A 19,194-nucleotide genomic window follows, 5' to 3' on the forward strand; every position below is an offset into this window, starting at 1 on the left:
CTTCAATTCACACAGGACACCAGATATGACAGGAGAATTACAACAGATATAACAGAATGATCCTAGCCCCCGGCATATAGACTATTGCAGGACATATACTGAGACTGAGACAGGGGTGAGTCAGGGGACACTGTGGCCTCATCTGACGATACTCCCAGACAGGGCCAAGCAGGATATAACCCCACCCACTTTGCCAAAGCACAGCCCCCACACCACTAGAGGGATATCAACAGACAGGAAGATCACGTCAATGACTCAACCCACTCAAGTGACGCACCACTCCTAGGGATGGCATGGAAGAGCACTCGTAAGCCAGTGACTCAGCCCCCGTAATAGGGTCAGAGGCAGAGACTCCCAGTGGAAATAGGGGAGCCTGCCAGGCAGAGACAGCAAGGGCAGTTCGTCACGCCGGTGCCTTTCCGTTCACCTTCGCACCCCTGGGCCAGACTACACTCAATCATAGCACCTACTGAAGAGATGAGTCTTCAGTAAAGACTTAAAGGGCGAGACTGAGTCTACGTCTCTCACATGGATAAGCAGACCATTCCATAAAATGGAGCTCTACAGGAGAAAGCCCTGCCTCCAGCTGTTTGCTTAGAGATCCTAGGGACAATAAGGAGGCCTGCGTCTTGTGACCGTACGTGTAGGTATGTACGGCGGGACCAAATCGGAGCAAGCCCATGTAATGCTTTGTAGGTTAGCAGTAAAACCTTGAAATCCATTCTGAACAGGAAGCCAATGTAGAGAGGCTAGCACTGAAGTAAAATTATAAATTGTTCTAGTCAGGATTCTAGCAGCCGTGTTTAGCACTAACTGAAGTTTATCTAGTGCTTTATCTGGGTAGCCAGAGAGGAGAGCATTGCAGTAGTCTAATCTAGAAGTGACAAAAGCATGGATTAGCTTTTCTGTATAATTTTGGTACAAAAAGTTTCTGATTTTTGAAATGTTACGAAGATATTCTTGATATGTTCATCAAAAGAGAGATCAGGGTCCAGATTTTTAGGGGTGTGACTGCATCTAAGGTATTACGGAATTTTCAATTAAAATCTTCAGATTGGTGGTGAACCGATTTTTGTACTCCGATGTCCTTGGATAGGTGGAGGGAGTCTGGAAGGGCATCTAGGAATCTTTGGGTTGTCCGAGAATTTTATAATTTATAGCACGGTTTTGATGATCCTTGTTTGGGGTCTGAGCTGATTATTTGTTGTTATTGAAAATGTAATAAAATCGTGGTCCGATTATCAGGGATTATGATGAAGAACATTTATCCACAATAATTATTCCACAAAAAACTAGATCCAGGGTATGACTGTGGCAATGAGTAGATCTGGAGAAATGTTGGACAAAACCAACCGAGTCGATTATGGCTCCGAAAGCCTTTTGTAGTGGGGCTGTGGACTTTTCCATGTGAATATTTAATGTCACCAAAAATGTTAATATTATCTGCCATGACTACAAGGTCGGATAGAAATTCTGGGAAGTCCATTAGGAATGTTAGCTCTTCAAAGTGATTGATTAGACTGCATAGATTTCATGACTAGAAGCTCCAAATAAAAATGTATTTAATTTTTTGTAAATTTAAATGTGCTGCCATATATGTCAGCCTCACCACTGCCTTTGCGGGAAGCCCAGGGGATATGGTCACTAGTGTAACCAGGAGAATCCTCATTTAACACAGTTCATTCATCAGGCTTGAGCCATGTTTCTCTCAAGCTAATCACATTAACATTATGATCAGTGATTAGTTCATTGACTATGACTGCCTTGGACGTGAGGATCTAACATTAAGTAACCCTATTTTGAGATGTGAGATATCACAATCTCTTTCAATAATGACAGGAATTGAGGAGGTGTTTATTCCAGTAAGATTGCTAAAGCAAACACCACAATGTTTTGTTTTGCTCAACATAGATCGAGGCTGAGCTGACTATCCCCATTGAGACCGTGTCTGTGCCTCAGTCTAGGTTGGCGTGCAGGGTCTGTGGGGACTCCAGCATATGGAGCAGCTCAGAGTTTTCCAGCTCCACGAGCATGCCTGTGATTTCTGGAGACAGATTGGGGGTGGATCAGGAGGTAAAGTGTCTAACTTGGAGGGAGGGAGAATAAAATAAACCATCAGAAAGGACCATGGAATGGATGGTCACAAGTTCTTGAATCAGGAAGTGAATTGAAAAGAGAGATGGATGCCAGACTTACACAGACTTTATTTTGGGTTCTCATGGGATAAGGTTGACAGCATGGAAGCAGTCAGAGGCTCCTGGACATGGACAGCAGGCTTTTGCATGTGGACCTGAAGCAGGGAATTCATTTCCTGCTGAGAGGTTTTCTGAGGCATGCTCACTATGGCTGCCTGGGAAGCTGGGGAGAATATATTTATGATCAGAGATGTGATGATGACAATAGCCAGTATTCTTCCAACTAAAGACATTCAAGGTAAATGCTATGGGAGTAGTATCAACATTGACTCCATCATTTACATATATGCTGCATCATCAGATATACTCCCTCATCTGATGGGAGGATGAGGCACTCATGGTGCATGGATACATAATGGCGGGTGCAGGCTGGTTGGGGTTGATGATGGTTGGGTTTGGGACGGCCATGACGCTAGCCATCCTCTGCAGGCAGTGGTTCTTCAGATACGCCTGATGTAGGGTCTTGTGCTGGGCCTGGAGCCACAGATAGCGGCTTGTTGGTCACTCTGCAACTGTTCATCTCCGTCAAAGCCTTGGTGGCGTAACAAATCCAAATCCTTTGCTTCAACCGTGCTCCATCATCACCTTGGTGCTTGTGATTGTTCCGAAGTGGCAAAGCTCTTTCTGGAGATGATGACCGTCCCAGCTATCATCCATATTATTCATGTACAGATTGACTCCGTTAATGCGGCATTCTTCCTCAGCTGAATCCTGCATTTTAGCAACGTCTGGCACTTGCATTTCCAGCCAGGTCACCGGTGATACAAGGATTAGATGTCCATCCATATCTGAGGATGTCGGGAGATGATGTAGAAACTGGCCACTTTTTTGATTTTTGTTTTAAGCCTCAAACAAACATCTCAAACCTTAACACATACCTTAACCATTCACAGTTAATGCCTAAACTTAACCTTAAACACGTCTAAATTTTAAATTTGGAGCAACTTCTAAATCTGACGTTTGAGAAACATGGATAAACGTCTAATTCTGACATGAGATTGTGAGAGCTTGTTGCGCATTTCTTCTGGCCGTGGCCCACATAGATCCACCTCCTGTTCACCTCCTTCTCATTTATCTGATCCACAGCCTGACAAAATCAGATGCACTCCAATGACACACTGGTCTCCCAGACACAGCTCCGTAACACATCTAGACAGTGACAATAATGGATGACATCTCTCCCCTTCTGTGCATCCTCCTTCCTTTTGAAACTGAGGAAGCCGAATCCTCTAGATTTCATGCTGTGATCAACCATGACACTCCCTGGAGCTGAAAAGGACAGAATCGTCCTCAACTCAATAAAAAGGTCAACTAAACAGACACGAAACAACAAGAGAATATACAACAGTAGGCTACACAAGACACATCTGCCAAACACTCATCATGTCAACCACGTCTCACAGTTTGTCATCGTCCATGTTGATGCCAAAGTTCTTGATGTACCTGTACACATAGGTGAACTCCTTGGCCCTGGATCCAAATTCAGCCTCTCACTGTGTACATGATTTAAATGGTTCAATGCTCACTATTTCATCAGCCAACATCTTACCATTCAATCTCTTGGCTTGTTCAACAGCGTCCTGGGTTGTGCAATCTACATAACCATACCCTCGGGATATGCCCTTAGTACCACAAACAACCTTAGAGGACAGAATATAAAATGTGTCCCCTAATGCTTAGCTTATCCAGATTCTTGACGATAATATTCACAACGATGCTCTTCTTCAGAGAAGGATCTTGTTGATTCCACATGAGTCACATTCCATTTCATACTGTCCAAGGCAGACTCAACATCCTTTTGGTCAAAGTTGATATATCTACAGTATATCCCAAGGATCGTTGGGTCTTCCTATCTTCATAGACCTTAATTGAGTGGATTGTCCCTTTTGGACTGAATTTATGGAATAAAGTATGTTCATTCGTAAATGACCTACATATAAGGAGACCAAAGGCACCCTCATGTCCATGACGACCATACAAGGGTTAAAAAATTTGACAGTCTAATATCTTCTCAGTAGAACAGTTTGATAGATACCTTTCATGCAAGACAAATGAGTGTTCCAGCACATGAGATGTCAACAAGTATGACACGGCACTTTGTGATGTCATAAAGAGTGTGTGTCAAGAATGTCATCTATCCAAACAACATTTTACATTTGTTTCTCCTTCCACTTTATTAGTGTGCTTCCATCAGCAATGTCAGGGTACAACAATACTAACATATAGCTTTCTGATACAACTTCTATACTTTTAAAACTGCACCAGTTTTTGTTCTCCCAAGAACCTCCCATCCTCTCCAATATTATTTCTTCAACATTCTAAAACTTCCATAGTTAAGTCAGCTACGCCATTACACATTCTAGCTACTGTAACCCTTTCAATCACATCCATTTATGCAATAGAATAGGATAGAAGAGAAATTAATAGAATATATTAAAATGTAATATAATTTTACAGAATCAAATAGAATAACTAGATTTTTCCCTTGAGGGAACTTCTCTCAAATCAAAATCAAATCAAATGTATTTATATAGCCCTTCGTACATCAGCTGATATCTCAAAGTGCTGTACAGAAACCCAGCCTAAAACCCCAAACAGCATTCAATGCAGGTGTTGAAGCACGTTGGCTAGGAAAAACTCCCTAGAAAGGAGTTTAGAGAGGAACCAGGGTATGAGAGGAACCAGGGTATGAGGGTTGGCCAGTCCTCTTCTGGCTGTGCCGGGTGGAGATTATAACAGAACATGGCCAAGATGTTCAAATGTTCATAAATGACCAGCATGGTCAAATAATAGGTCTGGGACAGGTAGCACGTCCGGTGAACAGGTCAAGATTCCATAGCTGCAGGCAGAACAGTTGAAACTGGAGCAGCAGCACGGCCAGGTGGACTGGGGACAGCAAGGAGTCATCATGCCAGGTAGTCCTGAGGCATGGTCCTAGGGCTCAGGGCCTCTGAAGGAGAGAAAGAAAGAGAGAATTAGAGAGAACATACTTAAATTCACACAGGACACCGGATAAGACAGGAGAAGTACTCCAGATATAACAAACTGACCCAGCCCCCCGACACATAAAGTACTGCAGCATAAATACTGGAGGCTGAGACAGGAGGGGTCAGGAGACACTGTGGCCCCATCCGATGATACCACCAGACAGGGCCAAGCAGGATATAAGCCCACCCACTTTGCCGAAGCACAGCCCCCACACCACTAGAGGGATACCTTCAACCACCAACTTACCATCCCGAGTATAGCCCACAAAGATCTCCGCCACGGCACAACCCAAGGGGGGGCGCCAACCCAAACAGGAGGATCAGATCAGTGACTCAACCCACTCAAGTGACGCACACCCCCTAGGGACGGCATGAAAGAGCACTAGTAAGCCAGTGACTCAGACCCTATAATAGGGTTAGAGGCAGAGAATCCCAGTGGAAAGAGGGGAACCGGCCAGACAGGGCAGCAAGGGCGGTTCGTTGCTCCAGAGCCTTTCCGTTCACCTACACACTCCTGGACCAGACTACACTCAATCATATGACCCACTGAAGAGATGAGTCTTCAGTAAAGACTTAAAGGTTGAGACCGAGTTTGAGTCTCTAACATGGGTAGGCAGACCATTCCATAAACATGGAGCTCTATTGGAGAAAGCCCTGCCTCCAGCTGTTTGCTTAGAAATTCTAGGGACAATTAGGAGGCCTGTGTCTTGTGACCGTAGCGTACGTGTAGGTATGTACGGCAGGACCAAATCAGAGAGATAGGTAGGAGCAAGCCCATGTAATGCTTTGTAGGTTAGCAGTAAAACCTTGAAATCAGCCCTTGGCTTGACAGGAAGCCAGTGTAGGGAGGCTAGCACTGGAGTAATATGATCACATTTTTTTGTTCTTGTCAGGATTCTAGCAGCCGTATTTAGCACTAACTGAAGTTTATTTAGTGCTTTATCCAGGTAGCCGGAAAGTAGAGCATTGCAGTATTCTAACCTAGAAGTAACAAAAGCATGGATTAATTTTTCTGCATCATTTTTGGACAGAAATATTCTGATTTTTGCAATGCTGCATAGATGGAAAAAAGCTGTCCTTGAAACAGTCTTGACACTTGAGTGTCTCTCTTGATCCTAGGTCCTGGCAGAGTGACTTGGGGAATGCTGCTGGGAATGCTGCTTCTCTCCATCCATCCCTTCACACAATTCATTAAGAATTATTGATTAGATTGTATATTGTCAGAACATACCCTAGGGGGATGTATGGATTCAGAGAGGATGGAGTGTTCAGTTATTTAAACACTGTCACAGTCCAATAGTTGCACTGTTACACACAGGGCATCTGATTCAGTGGAGGCTTCTGAGGGGAGGACGAATTATAATAATGTCTGGGACGGATGGCATCAGACACCTGAAAACCATCTGTTTCATACCATTCCACTCATTCCGCTCCAGCCATTACCACAAGCCCGTCCTCCCCAATTAAAGTCTCACCAACCTCCTGTGGTCTGATTGTATTTGTGTTTGTTTGATCAGTTTATCTCATTTCAAATCTGTCCATGATGATGAACTGTTTGTTAGTTCTGAATGGGACACCCGGTTTACTGTTTCATACTTTGATTTTCTCTGCCTTCTCTCTACCTGCTATTCTCTCTGCCTTCTATTCTCTCTGCCTTCTATTCTCTCTCCCTTCTATTCTCTCTACTTTCTTTTCTCTCCTTCTACCTTCTATTCTCTCTCCCTTCTATTCTCTCTGCCTTCTATTCTCTCTGCCTTCTATTCTCTCTGCCTTCTATTCTTTCTGCCTTCTATTCGCTGCCTTCTATTCTCTCTGCCTTCTATTCTCTCTGCCTTCTATTCTCTCTCCCTTCTATTCTCTACATTCTATTCTCTCTGCCTTCTATTCTTTCTACCTTCTACTCTCTGCCTTCTATTCTCTCTGCCTTCTATACTCTCTGCCTTCTATTCTCTCTCCCGTCTATTCTCTCTACCTTCTATTCTACCTTCCACTCAGTCTGCCTTCTATTCTCTCTGCCTTCTATTCCTCTCTACCTTCTATTCTACCTTCTATACTCTCTCCTTCTATTCTCTCTGTCTACTATTCTCTCTACCTTCTATTCTCTCTACCTTCCATTCAGTCTGCCTTCTATTCTCTCTACCTTCTATTCTCTCTACATTCTATTCTCTTACCTTCTATTCAATCTGACTTCTATTCTCTCTACCTTCTATACTCTCTGTTCTACTATTCTATTCTCTCTGCCTTCTATTCTCTCTACCTTCCATTCAGTCTGCCTTCTATTCTCTCTACCTTCTATTCTCTCTACATTCTATTCTCTCTACCTTCTATTCAATCTGACTTCTATTCTCTCTACCTTCTATACTCTCTGCCTTCTCTATTCTCTCTACCTTCTATTCTCTCTACCTTCTATTCTCTCTACCTTCCATTCAGTCTGCCTTCTATTCTCTCTACCTTCTATTCTCTCTACATTCTATTCTCTCTACCTTCTATTCAATCTGACTTCTATTCTCTCTATTCTTCTATTCTTCAGTCTGCCTTCTATTCTCTCTGCCTTCTATTCTCTCTACCTTCTATTCTCTCTACCTTCTATTCCTTTCTATTCTCTCTACCTTCCATTCAGTCTGCCTTCTATTCTCTCCCTTCTATTCTCTCTACATTCTATTCTCTCTACCTTCTATTCTCTCTACATTCTATTCTCTCTACCTTCCATTCAGTCTGCCTTCTATTCTCTCCTTCTATTCTCTCTCATTCTATTCTCTCTACCTTCTATTCAGTCTGCCTTCTATTCTCTCTCCTTCTATTCAGTCTGCCTTTCTATTCTCTCTGTTTTCTATTCTTCTACCTTCTATTCTCTCTACCTTCCATTCAGTCTGCCTTCTATTCTCTCTCCCTTCTATTCTCTCTGCCTTCTATTCTCTCTACCTTCTATTCTCTCTACATTCTATTCTCTCTACCTTCCATTCAGTCTGCCTTCTATTCTCTCTGCCTTCTATTCTCTCTACATTCTTCTATTCTCTCTACTTCTATTCTCTCTATTCAGTCTGCCTTCTACTCAGTCTGCCTTCTGTTCTCTCTGTTTTCTATTCTCTCTACCTTCTATTCTCTCTACCTTCTATTCTCTCTGCCTTCTATTCTCTCTCCCTTCTATTCTCTCTACCTTCTATTCTCTCTCCTTCTATTCTCTCTCTTCTATTCTCTCTACCTTCTATTCTCTCTACCTTCTATTCTCTCTGCCTTCCATTCTCTCTGCCTTCTATTCTCTCTGTGTTCTATTCTCTCTACCTTCTATTCTCTCTACCTTCTATTCTCTCTACCTTCTATTCAGTCTGCCTTCTATTCTCTCTTCTATTCTCTCTACCTTCTATTCTCTCTACCTTCTATTCTCTCTGCTACATTCTATTCTCTCTACCTTCCATTCTCTGCCTTCTATTCTCTCTACCTTCTATTCTCTCTACCTTCTATTCTCTCTACCTTCTATTCTCTCTTCTATTCTCTTCCTTCTATTCTCTCTACCTTCTATTCTCTCTACCTTCCATTCAGTCTGCCTTCTCTCTCTGCCTTCTATTCTCTCTGCCTTCTATTCCATTCTCTCTGCCTTCTATTCTCTCTACCTTCTATTCTCTACCTTCTATTCTCTCTACATTCTATTCTCTCTCTACATTCTATTCTTCTACCTTCCATTCAGTCTGCCTTCTATTCTCTCTACCTTCTATACTCTCTGCCTTCTATTCTATTCTCTCTACCTTCTATTCTCTCTACCTTCTATTCTCTCTACCTTCCATTCAGTCTGCCTTCTATTCTCTCTATTCTCTTCTTCTATTCTCTCTACCTTCTATTCTCTCTACCTTCTATTCTCTCTACCTTCCATTCAGTCTGCCTTCTATTCTCTCTACCTTCTATTCTCTCTACATTCTATTCTCTCTACCTTCTATTCTCTCTGACTTCTATTCTCTCTACCTTCTATTCAGTCTGCCTTCTATTCTCAGTCTGCCTTCTATTCTCTCTGTTTTCTATTCTTTCTGCCTTATATTCTCTCTACCTTCAATTCTGCTCTGTTCTCTCTGTTTTCTATTCTTTCTCTGCCTTCTATTCTCTCTGCCTTCTATTCTCTCTGCCTTCTATTCTCTCTACCTTCTATTCTCTCTACCTTCTATTCTCTCTGCCTTTATTCTCTCTGCCTTCTATTCTCTCTGCCTTCTATTCTCTCTGCCTTCTATTATCTCTCCCTTCTATTCTCTCTACCTTCTATTCTCTCTACCTTCTATTCTCTCTGCCTTTATTCTCTCTGCCTTCTATTCTCTCTGTGTTCTATTCTCTCTACCTTCCATTCAGTCTGCCTTTTATTCTCTCTCCCTTCTATTCTCTCTGTGTTCTATTCTCTCTACATTCTATTCAGTCTGGCTTCTATTCTCTCTCCCTTATATTCTCTCTACCTTCTATTCTCTCTCCCTTATATTCTCTCTACCTTCTATTCTATCTGCCTTCTATTTACTCTGCCTTCTATTCTCTCTATTTTATAATCTCTCTGCCGTTGTAATTCAGTCCAGTTGAGTTTCATATGAGACACTCACAGAACATCTGTGAGTGTCAGTGATGTATCAGTCCTGCCAGGATTCTTTGAGAAGGTCTAGATTCTACAGTCTAGAATGTTCATTTGTGAGTGTGTTGTACAGAAAGGACTGTGAGGCTATGAGAGATGAAAGATGAAAGATAACAGTCACATGTTGGTCACAATGTGAGTGTATTAGTATGGTGCATGCATGCATGCGTGTGTGTGTGTGTGGGTGTGTGTGTGTGTCACTGTAAGAATTTAATTGGTAAACACAGGTGTTTTCCACAACTCTTACTGTTGATAATAACACAACTCCCCACTGGGACCTCTGGAAAGGTCAGTGTCATATGTGGTCATTATAGACCAAGATAAGCTTTTACCCTGCTACTGTAAATCATCCCCACAAACACTCCTCTCCCCCACCTCTCTCCCTCACTCCCTCCATCGCTCTCACCATCCCTCATCAACCTGTTCTCTAGCTCCTTCTTTTGCTCTCTCTGTCGCTCTCACCGTCTTTCATCTTTTCTAAGCGGAATTCCCTCGGCCGTCCCCTTAGTCACTCTCCTTCTCTCCCTCTCCCTCTCTTCCTCCCTTCCTCATTACCTCCTCCCTCTCCATTCTTAACATTTACTTTTTCACTCCCAGTTCCATCTGCCCATTTTCTTGTTCTCTCTCTCTCTCTCCTCTCCCTCTCTCTCCCTCTCTCTCTCTCTCTCTCCCCCTCTCTCTCTCTCTCTCTCTCTCTCTCCTCTCTCTCTCTCTCTCTCTCTCTCTCTCTCTCTCCCTCTCTCTCCTCCCCTCTCCCTCCTCTCTCTCTCCCCCCTCCCCCTCTCTCCTCCCCTCTCTCTCTCTCCCCCCTCTCTCTCTCTCTCCTCTCTCTCTGTCTCTCCCCCTCCTCTCTCCCTCTCTCTCTCTCTCTCTCTCTCCTCCCCCCTCTCTCTCTCTCCCCTCTCTCTCCCCCTCTCTCTCTCTCTCTCTCCTCCCTCTCTCTCTCTCTCCCCCCTCTCTCTCTCCCCCCCTCTCTCCTCCTCTCTCTCCCCCCTTCTCTCTCTCCCCCTCTCTCTCCCCCTCTCTCTCTCTCTCTCTCTCTCCTCCCTCTCTCTCTCTCTCTCTCTCTCCCCCTCTCTCTCCCCTCTCTCTCTCTCTCTCTCTCTCTCTCTCTCTCTCTCTCTCTCTCTCTCCCCCTCTCCCTCTCTCTCTTTTCCCCCTAAGCCTCTCTCTCTCTCTCTCTCTCTCTCCTCTCTCTCTCTCCCCCTCTCTCTCTCATTCTCTCTTTCTCTCTCTCCCCCCTTCTCTCTCTCTCCCCCTTCTCTTCTCTCTCTCTCCCCCCTCCCCCTTCTCTCTCTCCCCCTCTCTCTCTCCTCTCTCTCTCCCCTTCTCTCTCTCCCCCCTTCTTTTTCTCTGGTTAAAGAAGGATTTTTAAGCCTTGAGACAATTAAGACGTGGATTGTGTATGTGTGCCATTCAGAGGGTGAATGGGCAAGACAAAATAATAAAGTGCCTTTGAACGGGGTATGGAAGTAGGTGCCAGGCGCACCAGTTTGTTTCAAGAACTGCAACGCTTCTGGGGTTTTCCACACTCAATAGTTTCCTGTGTGTATCAAGAATGGTCCACCACACAAAGGACTTCCAGCCAACTTGACACAACTGAGGAAAGCATTAGAGTCAACATAGGCAGCATCCATGTGGAACGCTTTTGACACCTTGTAGAGTCCATGCCCGATGAATTAAGGCTGTTCTAAGGGCACAAGGGAGTGCAACTCAATATTATTAAGGTGTTCCTAATGTTTTGTACACTCAGTGTATATCCCTCCAGTTTCACTCTAACACTCCCACTGTTCTTTCCTTCTCTCTCTATATCCCCTGTTTCTACAGCACCCTGCGCTTCCTCTTTCTGCCCCTCCCACACTCCATCTCTCTCCCTCTCATGCTTAATCAGTCTGTCAAGCTGCCTGCACTGCAGGGAGGTCTGAATTATTGATCTCAAGGCCAGCATTAAAACAAGGTGAAACTGCGGCCTCAATAAGGAGCAGACAGATTGCGGAAAGACAGATGGAGAAACATGAAATGGATTCTATTGGATGTTGCTACAGTAGACTACAGAGGTGTTTCAGATAGAGAGATATGTGAGAGGCCAGGAGCAGAGGAGAGAAAAGAGGACAAGTCTGGAAGAAAAAGAGAGGTGCTGTAGCAGTAGCCGACAGACCAGACCAGACCAGACCAGACCAGACCAGACCAATAGAAGAGAGAAGTGCTGTTTTCTGTCTCTGTTTTGTCAGGCAGCTGTCTGATGTAATTAGCCACAGTGCTAACGCTAGCCTAGTGTTAGCTTCCGATGGCTTGTTTCATCTCCATACCCCCTGCCTGCATCCCCTCCGGGTAGAGCTGTAACCGTTAGCCAATGTTGCTAACGACCCGTCATGGCATCAGCTAACGAACGTTAAAAACAAAGGGATGGGGAGAGATAAGAGAGATTGAGAGAGAGGGAAGATGTTTCATGTCCCACATCCCGACTAATGACCATCAGCTACAGAGGGAGAAGGGGAAGACAAAGGAGATGTGTCATGTCACACAATGAACTGTCAAAATAAAGAAAGTAGCACACCATGTATAAACTCCCAGAAATGTAATGGGTATTTACCAACGTTTCGGCATCAATGTGCAGGGTGAAGAAGGCACAGTGGCAGGGTGAAGAAGGCACAGTGGCAGGGTGAAGAAGGCACAGTGGCAGGGTGAAGAAGGCACAGTGAAGAAGGCACAGTGGCAGGGTGAAGAAGGCACAGTGGCAGGGTGAAGAAGGCACAGTGGCAGGGTGAAGAAGGCACAGTGGCAGGGTGAAGAAGGCACAGTGGCAGGGTGAAGAAGGCACAGTGGGGTGAAGAAGGCACAGGGTGAAGAAGGCACAGTGGCAGGGTGAAGAAGGCACAGTGGCAGGGTGAAGAAGGCACAGTGGAAGGCACAGTGGGGTGAAGAAGGCACAGTGGCAGGGTGAAGAAGGCACAGTGGCAGGGTGAAGAAGGCACAGTGGCAGGGTGAAGAAGGCACAGTGGCAGGGTGAAGAAGGCACAGTGGCAAAGAAGGCACAGTGGCACACAGTGGAAGGCAGTGGCAGGGTGAAGAAGGCACAGTGGCAGGGTGAAGAAGGCACAGTGGCAGGGTGAAGAAGGCACAGTGGCAGGGTGAAGAAGGCACAGTGCAGGGTGAAGAAGGCACAGTGCAGGGTGAAGAAGGCAGGGTGAAGAAGGCACAGTGGCAGGGTGAAGAAGGCACAGTGGCAGGGTGAAGGCACAGGCAGGGTGAAGAAGGCACAGTGGCAGGGTGAAGAAGGCACAGTGGCAGGGTGAAGAAGGCACAGTGCAGGGTGAAGAAGGCACAGTGGCAGGGTGAAGAAGGCACAGTGGCAGGGTGAAGAAGGCACAGTGGCAGGGAAGAAGGCACAGTGGCAGGGTGAAGAAGGCACAGTGGCAGGGTGAAGAAGGCACAGTGGCAGGGTGAAGAAGGCACAGTGATGAAGAAGGCACAGTGGCAAAGAAGGCACTGTTGGTAAATACCCATTACATTGCTGGGAGTTTGTACATGGAGTGCTACTTTCTTTATTTTGATAGTTTATAGTTTATTCGCCGTTAGTCAGCACCTTCACACAAACTATTATTCTGGATGTGCGCCAGCTCATGTTTTTTAATGTCACACAATGAAGACACAATCTCCCACTGTCTGCTTCTATGGATACATAAAGATGTCATACTGCACTGAGGGATGGGAATAATTCTTCCTTCCTTCCTGTGATTAAACAATGTGACATCACTGGAATATGACTACAGGGAAACATTTTCTTTAACCTCTCCAGTCATGTTGGATAATAGACACCATTACTCTATTTATAGTAAACTCAATTTCCTTTTTAAATAATTGCTCCATTATTCCTTTTAAGAGTTGTGTTTGTGATGTCATCATTAGAATCTTGTAGAAGTTTTTAAAAAGCGTTGCATGTTCAATCAGTTGCTTCTTATCACTGTACTTCTGTACTTTTGTCCCAGATTATCCAATAAAAACAGGGACATGGGAGTGCTAGGATATCAAGCAATTTGTTGGAAATCTGGGATACACCAACACCCACACACACACACACACACACACACACACACACACACACACACACACACACACACACACACACACACACACACACACACACACACACACACACACACACACTACTACATTTCAGTAGAGGCAGAGAGAGATTAGCTGGTGTTTGACTGCATACCTCAGTGCATTAACACCATAGCGTGTCCTGAGAGTGGAGAATGGAAGACTAGAGGAAGACTAGTATATCAATATCATTGATCAGACATGATGCTATTATGTGACTCCAACTGGAAATAGAGGACAGAGTGAGAGAGAGAGAGAGAGAGAGAGAGAATGGGGAGAGAGAGAATGGGGAGAGAGAGAGATAGAGAATGGGGAGAGAGAGAGAGAGAGAGAAAGAATGGGGAGAGAGGGAGAGAGAGAGAGAGAGAGAGAAAGAATGGGGAGAGAGGGAGAGAGATTGAGTTTGAGATAGAGGGAGGGAGAGAGAGAGAAATTAACAAGATAATGAGCAAATAAGGTGGACAGAGAGAGAGAGACAGAGAGACAGAGAGAGAGAGAGAGAGAGAGAGAGAGAGGAGAGAGAGAGAGAGAGAGAGAGAGAGAGAGCGAGAAATAAATAAGTAAATAAATAATGGGGGAGAGGGATAATGAGACGGAGAAATGAGCAAAATAATGAATAAATAAGGTGGACAGAGAGAGAGCGAGAACGGGGAGAGAACGGGGAGAGAATGGGGAGAGAACGGGGAGAGAACGGGGAGAGAATGGGGAGAGAACGGGGAGAGAATGGGGAGAGAACGGGGAGAGAACGGGGAGAGAATGGGGAGAGAACGGGGAGAGAACGGGGAGAGAACGGGGAGAGAATGGGGAGAGAAAGGGGAGAGAACGGGGAGAGAATGGGGAGAGAACGGGGAGAGAAAGGGGAGAGAACGGGGAGAGAACGGGGAGAGAATGGGGAGAGGGAGAGAAGGAGAGCCTGTAATGCCAAGAGCTGGTCCCGAGGCTGAGTTCACAAACCTGTTCTAATAACACACTGAAGCCTCAGGACCAGAACATCCAATCAATCAGAATAAACCAAATTGCAACAGAGTCAAAACAAAACTACATTGCTTATTGGAAAACACAAGCACAAACACAAAGCAAAATGCAGTGCCATCTGGCCCTAAATTGACAGTCCACTGTGGCTAACTATTTGACCATGGTTACTGATCAAAACCTTAGAAAAACCTTGACAAGATAATGAGCAAATCAGGTAGAGAGAGAGAGAGCAAGAGAGAGAGAGAGAGAGAGAGAGAGAGAGAGAAGGAGAGAAATTACCAATATAACTAGCAAAAAAAGTGGACAAAAATAGAGAGAATGGTGAGAGAGGGAAGATAAGGAGAGATAATGAAGAATTAAAGTGTTAAGGTCACCAAGCCATAATGAAAGGAATGAAACCTCTCCAGGCAAAAGGTACAACAGAGGTCCCAGACCGGGATATTGCTTCCTGATGAATGTGGGGATTTTGCAAGATGCAATGTAGCATGGAGTATCCTGCTCATGGAGTATCCTGCTCATGGAGTATCCTGCTCATGGAATATGCTGCTCATGGAGTATCCTGCTCATGGAGTATCCTGCTCATGGAGTATCCTGCTCATGGAATATCCTGCTCATGGAGTATCCTGCTCATGGGTATCCTGCTCATGGAATACCTTGCTGGAGTATGTTGCTCATGGACTACCCTGCTCATGGAGTATCTTGCTCATGGAATACCCTGCTCATGGAGTATCCTGCTGGAGTATCCTGCTCATGGAGTATCCTGCTCATGGAATATGCTGCTCATGGAGTATCCTGCTCATGGAGTATCTTGCTCATGGAGTATCTTGCTCATGGAATACCCTGCTCATGGAGGATCTTGCTCATGGAATACCCTGCTCATGGAGTATCTTGCTCATGGAATACCCTGCTCATGGAGTATCTTGCTCATGGAATACCCTGCTCATGGAGTATCCTGCTCATGGAATACCTTGCTCATGGAGTATCTTGCTCATGGAATACCCTGCTCATGGAGTATCTTGCTCATGGAATACCCTGCTCATGGAGTATCCTGCTCATGGAGTATCCTGCTCATGGAGTATCCTGCTCATGGAATACCCTGCTCATGGAGTATCCTGCTCATGGAGTATCTTGCTCATGGAGTATCTTGCTCATGGAATACCCTGCTCATGGAGTATCTTGCTCATGGAATAACCTGCTCATGGAGTATGTTGTAGAATAAGAAAGACTCCAGTCTAATTCAGAGCTCTGAGGCTGCAGCACCTCATCAGTGTGTGTGGTCGATTGTGATGCCCAGAACAAGTGCTCATTCATGGGTTCAGCGGCTTCTACCCCCTCAGCGCTATGGCCCCTGATCCAAGTTTTCACATTAAATCTTGCATACATTTCAGCCATGTGAATGCCTGTATTGGCTTAAACCAGGCAATGTTCCTTTGAGACTTTCCTAATCCTTGGTTTTCAGTAAATAGTCTTGACAGCAGACTCCATTGAATAGCAACAGGAACCTCTCCAACTTTCCAATAGCTCAATCTGTCAAGGGAACACACACCCATGCTTGAATAAATGCACACGAATGCACACACACCACACCTCCAACATGCTCAACACGCATGCTCATGATGCACACACACACACACACACACACACACACACACACACACACACACACACACACACACACACACACACACACACACACACACACACACACACACACACACACACACACACACACACACACAAGCACCAGTCAAAAAAAAAAACATGATGACGTTTCCATGTCTTCAAAGCCAGCAAGGTCCTTAGCGGCATATTTGACAGACAGTCAATCATTTCATGGATTTCATGGATCCTCAAATGGTGGGAGATAGAGACCCTGGGAGATTGTCTGACTACAGTTTTTTTCGATTGCTAAACGACAGTGGACACAACTGGAGTCACATGTGCAAAACTCTAACTACAGTCTGCACAGCAGCAGTTCATGTGGACCAAACTCTAGTTCACAATTGCTTGAACACAGTTTTCAAAACTCTACACACTTATCCCATGACTTTAACCACAACCTGCACAACACTGTGGATTTACAGCACTTTGTTCAAATGCTAACACACTGCTGTCAAAACTGTGAACCACACATTCAAAACGGAATAGATTTCAGCCTTGTGCCTTTCAAACACTGCTGATTGCAATTTCAGCTGAAAGGCTAAGCAGGTGTCTTGTTTTAGACTTGTTAGTGAACACACACATATTACAGTATATATAGGTAGAGCTCAGAAAGACTCATTTTGGAAATGGAACAAGGAAGATGGGTTCGTGGAGGGAGAAGGGTGGCAGGGAGAGGGCGGATGCGTGGAGGAAGACAAAGAAGACAAAGAGCTGTTATTTCAGATGAAATAAAACACTTATAGACCATGTCAACCATGGTCTCTCATTGAGAGAGGACAGGGTTGAGGGTGCAACCCAATCTGCAAAGATCCACAGTGGCATCTGTAATGCGAATTTTCCATCATACAAACAGGTGAGAGTTACCCTTACAGTAAATGAAAACATTACAGGAATCTATTTTGTATTGCAATTATAGAATATTTACACAGATATATATTACAGTAAGTTTGACTGTAAAATATATTTTTACAACAGGACCCAAAGGCTGCCCCCAACAGGGGGAAGAGGAAAAAATATTTTCAGATGCTCAGGAAAATGCTATTGTTGGCATGGTTGTTGTCAACAATGCAATAAAACTGCGGGAGATTCAAGATAGAGTGCTGGCTGATAATGATATATTTGAAAATGTTAATTCTGTCAGCACAACAACTATTGCTCGAGTCCTAAAGAAACACCAAGTTACAATGAAACAGTTATACACTGTACCGTTCGAGAGAAACAGTGAACGGGTAAAAGAGCAAAGATACCAATATGTCCAGGTAAGACATCTGAGGTTACCTACACAGCTATACAAAATATTTACAGTAAAAAAAAAACACTAGCATTTCTACAGTAAAACTGTGCACTTACTGTTTTTCAGAGAGTAATGGAGGTCAAGCACTGGAAAGACCACATTCATTTGTATTTATCGATGAAGCTGGATTTAACCTTGCCAAAACACGGCGCAGAGGAAGGAATGTTATCGGTCAAAGGGCCACCATGTGTGCTGCAATGGCCATGAAGGTTTGCTTCTCAACACACCACTCATTGGCCCATACAACACAGAAAGGCTTATAGCTTTCCTAGAACAGCTCTATGCTCAGCTAGTGCCAGCAGAACAGGGGGAGCCAGTAAGAAACCCCAAGTTTTTGTCATAGTTTGCGATAACGTTGCTTTTCACCACTCTGCAGCTGTCACAGATTGGTTTGCAGCACATCACAGATTTATAGTTTTGTACCTGCCTGCATATTCACCCTTCCTCAACCCAATAGAGGAGTTGTTCTCTGCCTGGAGGTGGAAAGTGTTTGGTCACCACCCACATGACCAAATGTCATTTGGAAGCCATGCGTGCATGTGAGGACACGAGTCCAGAGGACTGCCAGGGATGGATAAGGCACTCCAGAAGGTTCTTCCCCAGGTGCATGGCAAGAGAAAACATTAGATGTGATGTTGAAGAAAACCTGTGGCCTGATGCAAGAGAGAGGCAGGATTAGCCCCTCAATTATTTGTTCAATTACAGTATGTCTTTTAGTTTTACCTTTTTTTCTCTTACTGTAATTCCGTAAATTACTACAGACTATTGAAGCAAACTGCTAATTTTCATTTACCTTAAAGAATTGTTATGTTCTAAAAATTGTAATAAATCATGTGAAAGAATGTCACTCAAGTCTTTGAAGAAAATATTACTTTGTATGAAGTCTGAAATTGTTCAAACTGTAAAGATGAAAAGTTTGTATTTTCTGTATTGGTGTTTGATGCTAGTGTTTTTACTCTGTGTGTTATCTCAGTGAGGGTTGTACATAGTGTTTGGCTGCACTGAGCGTGTTTTGAGCCATGTGTTAAGAGTTGTGTTGCTTGGAATGAGTTTTGCAGGTGATGTGAACTGTTTAGCTCAGGTGACTGTTGGTAGTGCAGACTGTAGTTAGAGTTTTGCACATGTGACTCCAGTTGTGCCCACTGTCGTTTAGCAATCGATAAAAACTGTAACATGTGGAGAAGACAGGCTCTGGTATTAATGTCAGTGAAGTTCCCTGGCTGTCTGGGACAACCTCAACAAATATGGCTGTTATCATATATTCATAGTACTCACTTACATAATGTCTCTAGACTCCAGAATTGATAAGACTTGTTACAGTAGTGTACAGAGGGTGAATCCCAGCATTGTTATACTGCATATAATATAAGCAAGATG

At 44.3% G+C, this 19,194-nt stretch overlaps 1 pseudogene; it reads right to left on the reverse strand.

Moving 5' to 3' along the window:
• Window positions 1–1,955: 1,955 nt before the first annotated feature.
• On the reverse strand, window positions 1,956–4,546 carry LOC135534368 (polyadenylate-binding protein 1-like; annotated as a pseudogene).
• Window positions 4,547–19,194: the final 14,648 nt, after the last annotated feature.

This window comes from Oncorhynchus masou, unplaced genomic scaffold (assembly GCF_036934945.1).
Source record: "Oncorhynchus masou masou isolate Uvic2021 unplaced genomic scaffold, UVic_Omas_1.1 unplaced_scaffold_3306, whole genome shotgun sequence".
NCBI classification, from domain to species: domain Eukaryota; kingdom Metazoa; phylum Chordata; class Actinopteri; order Salmoniformes; family Salmonidae; genus Oncorhynchus; species Oncorhynchus masou.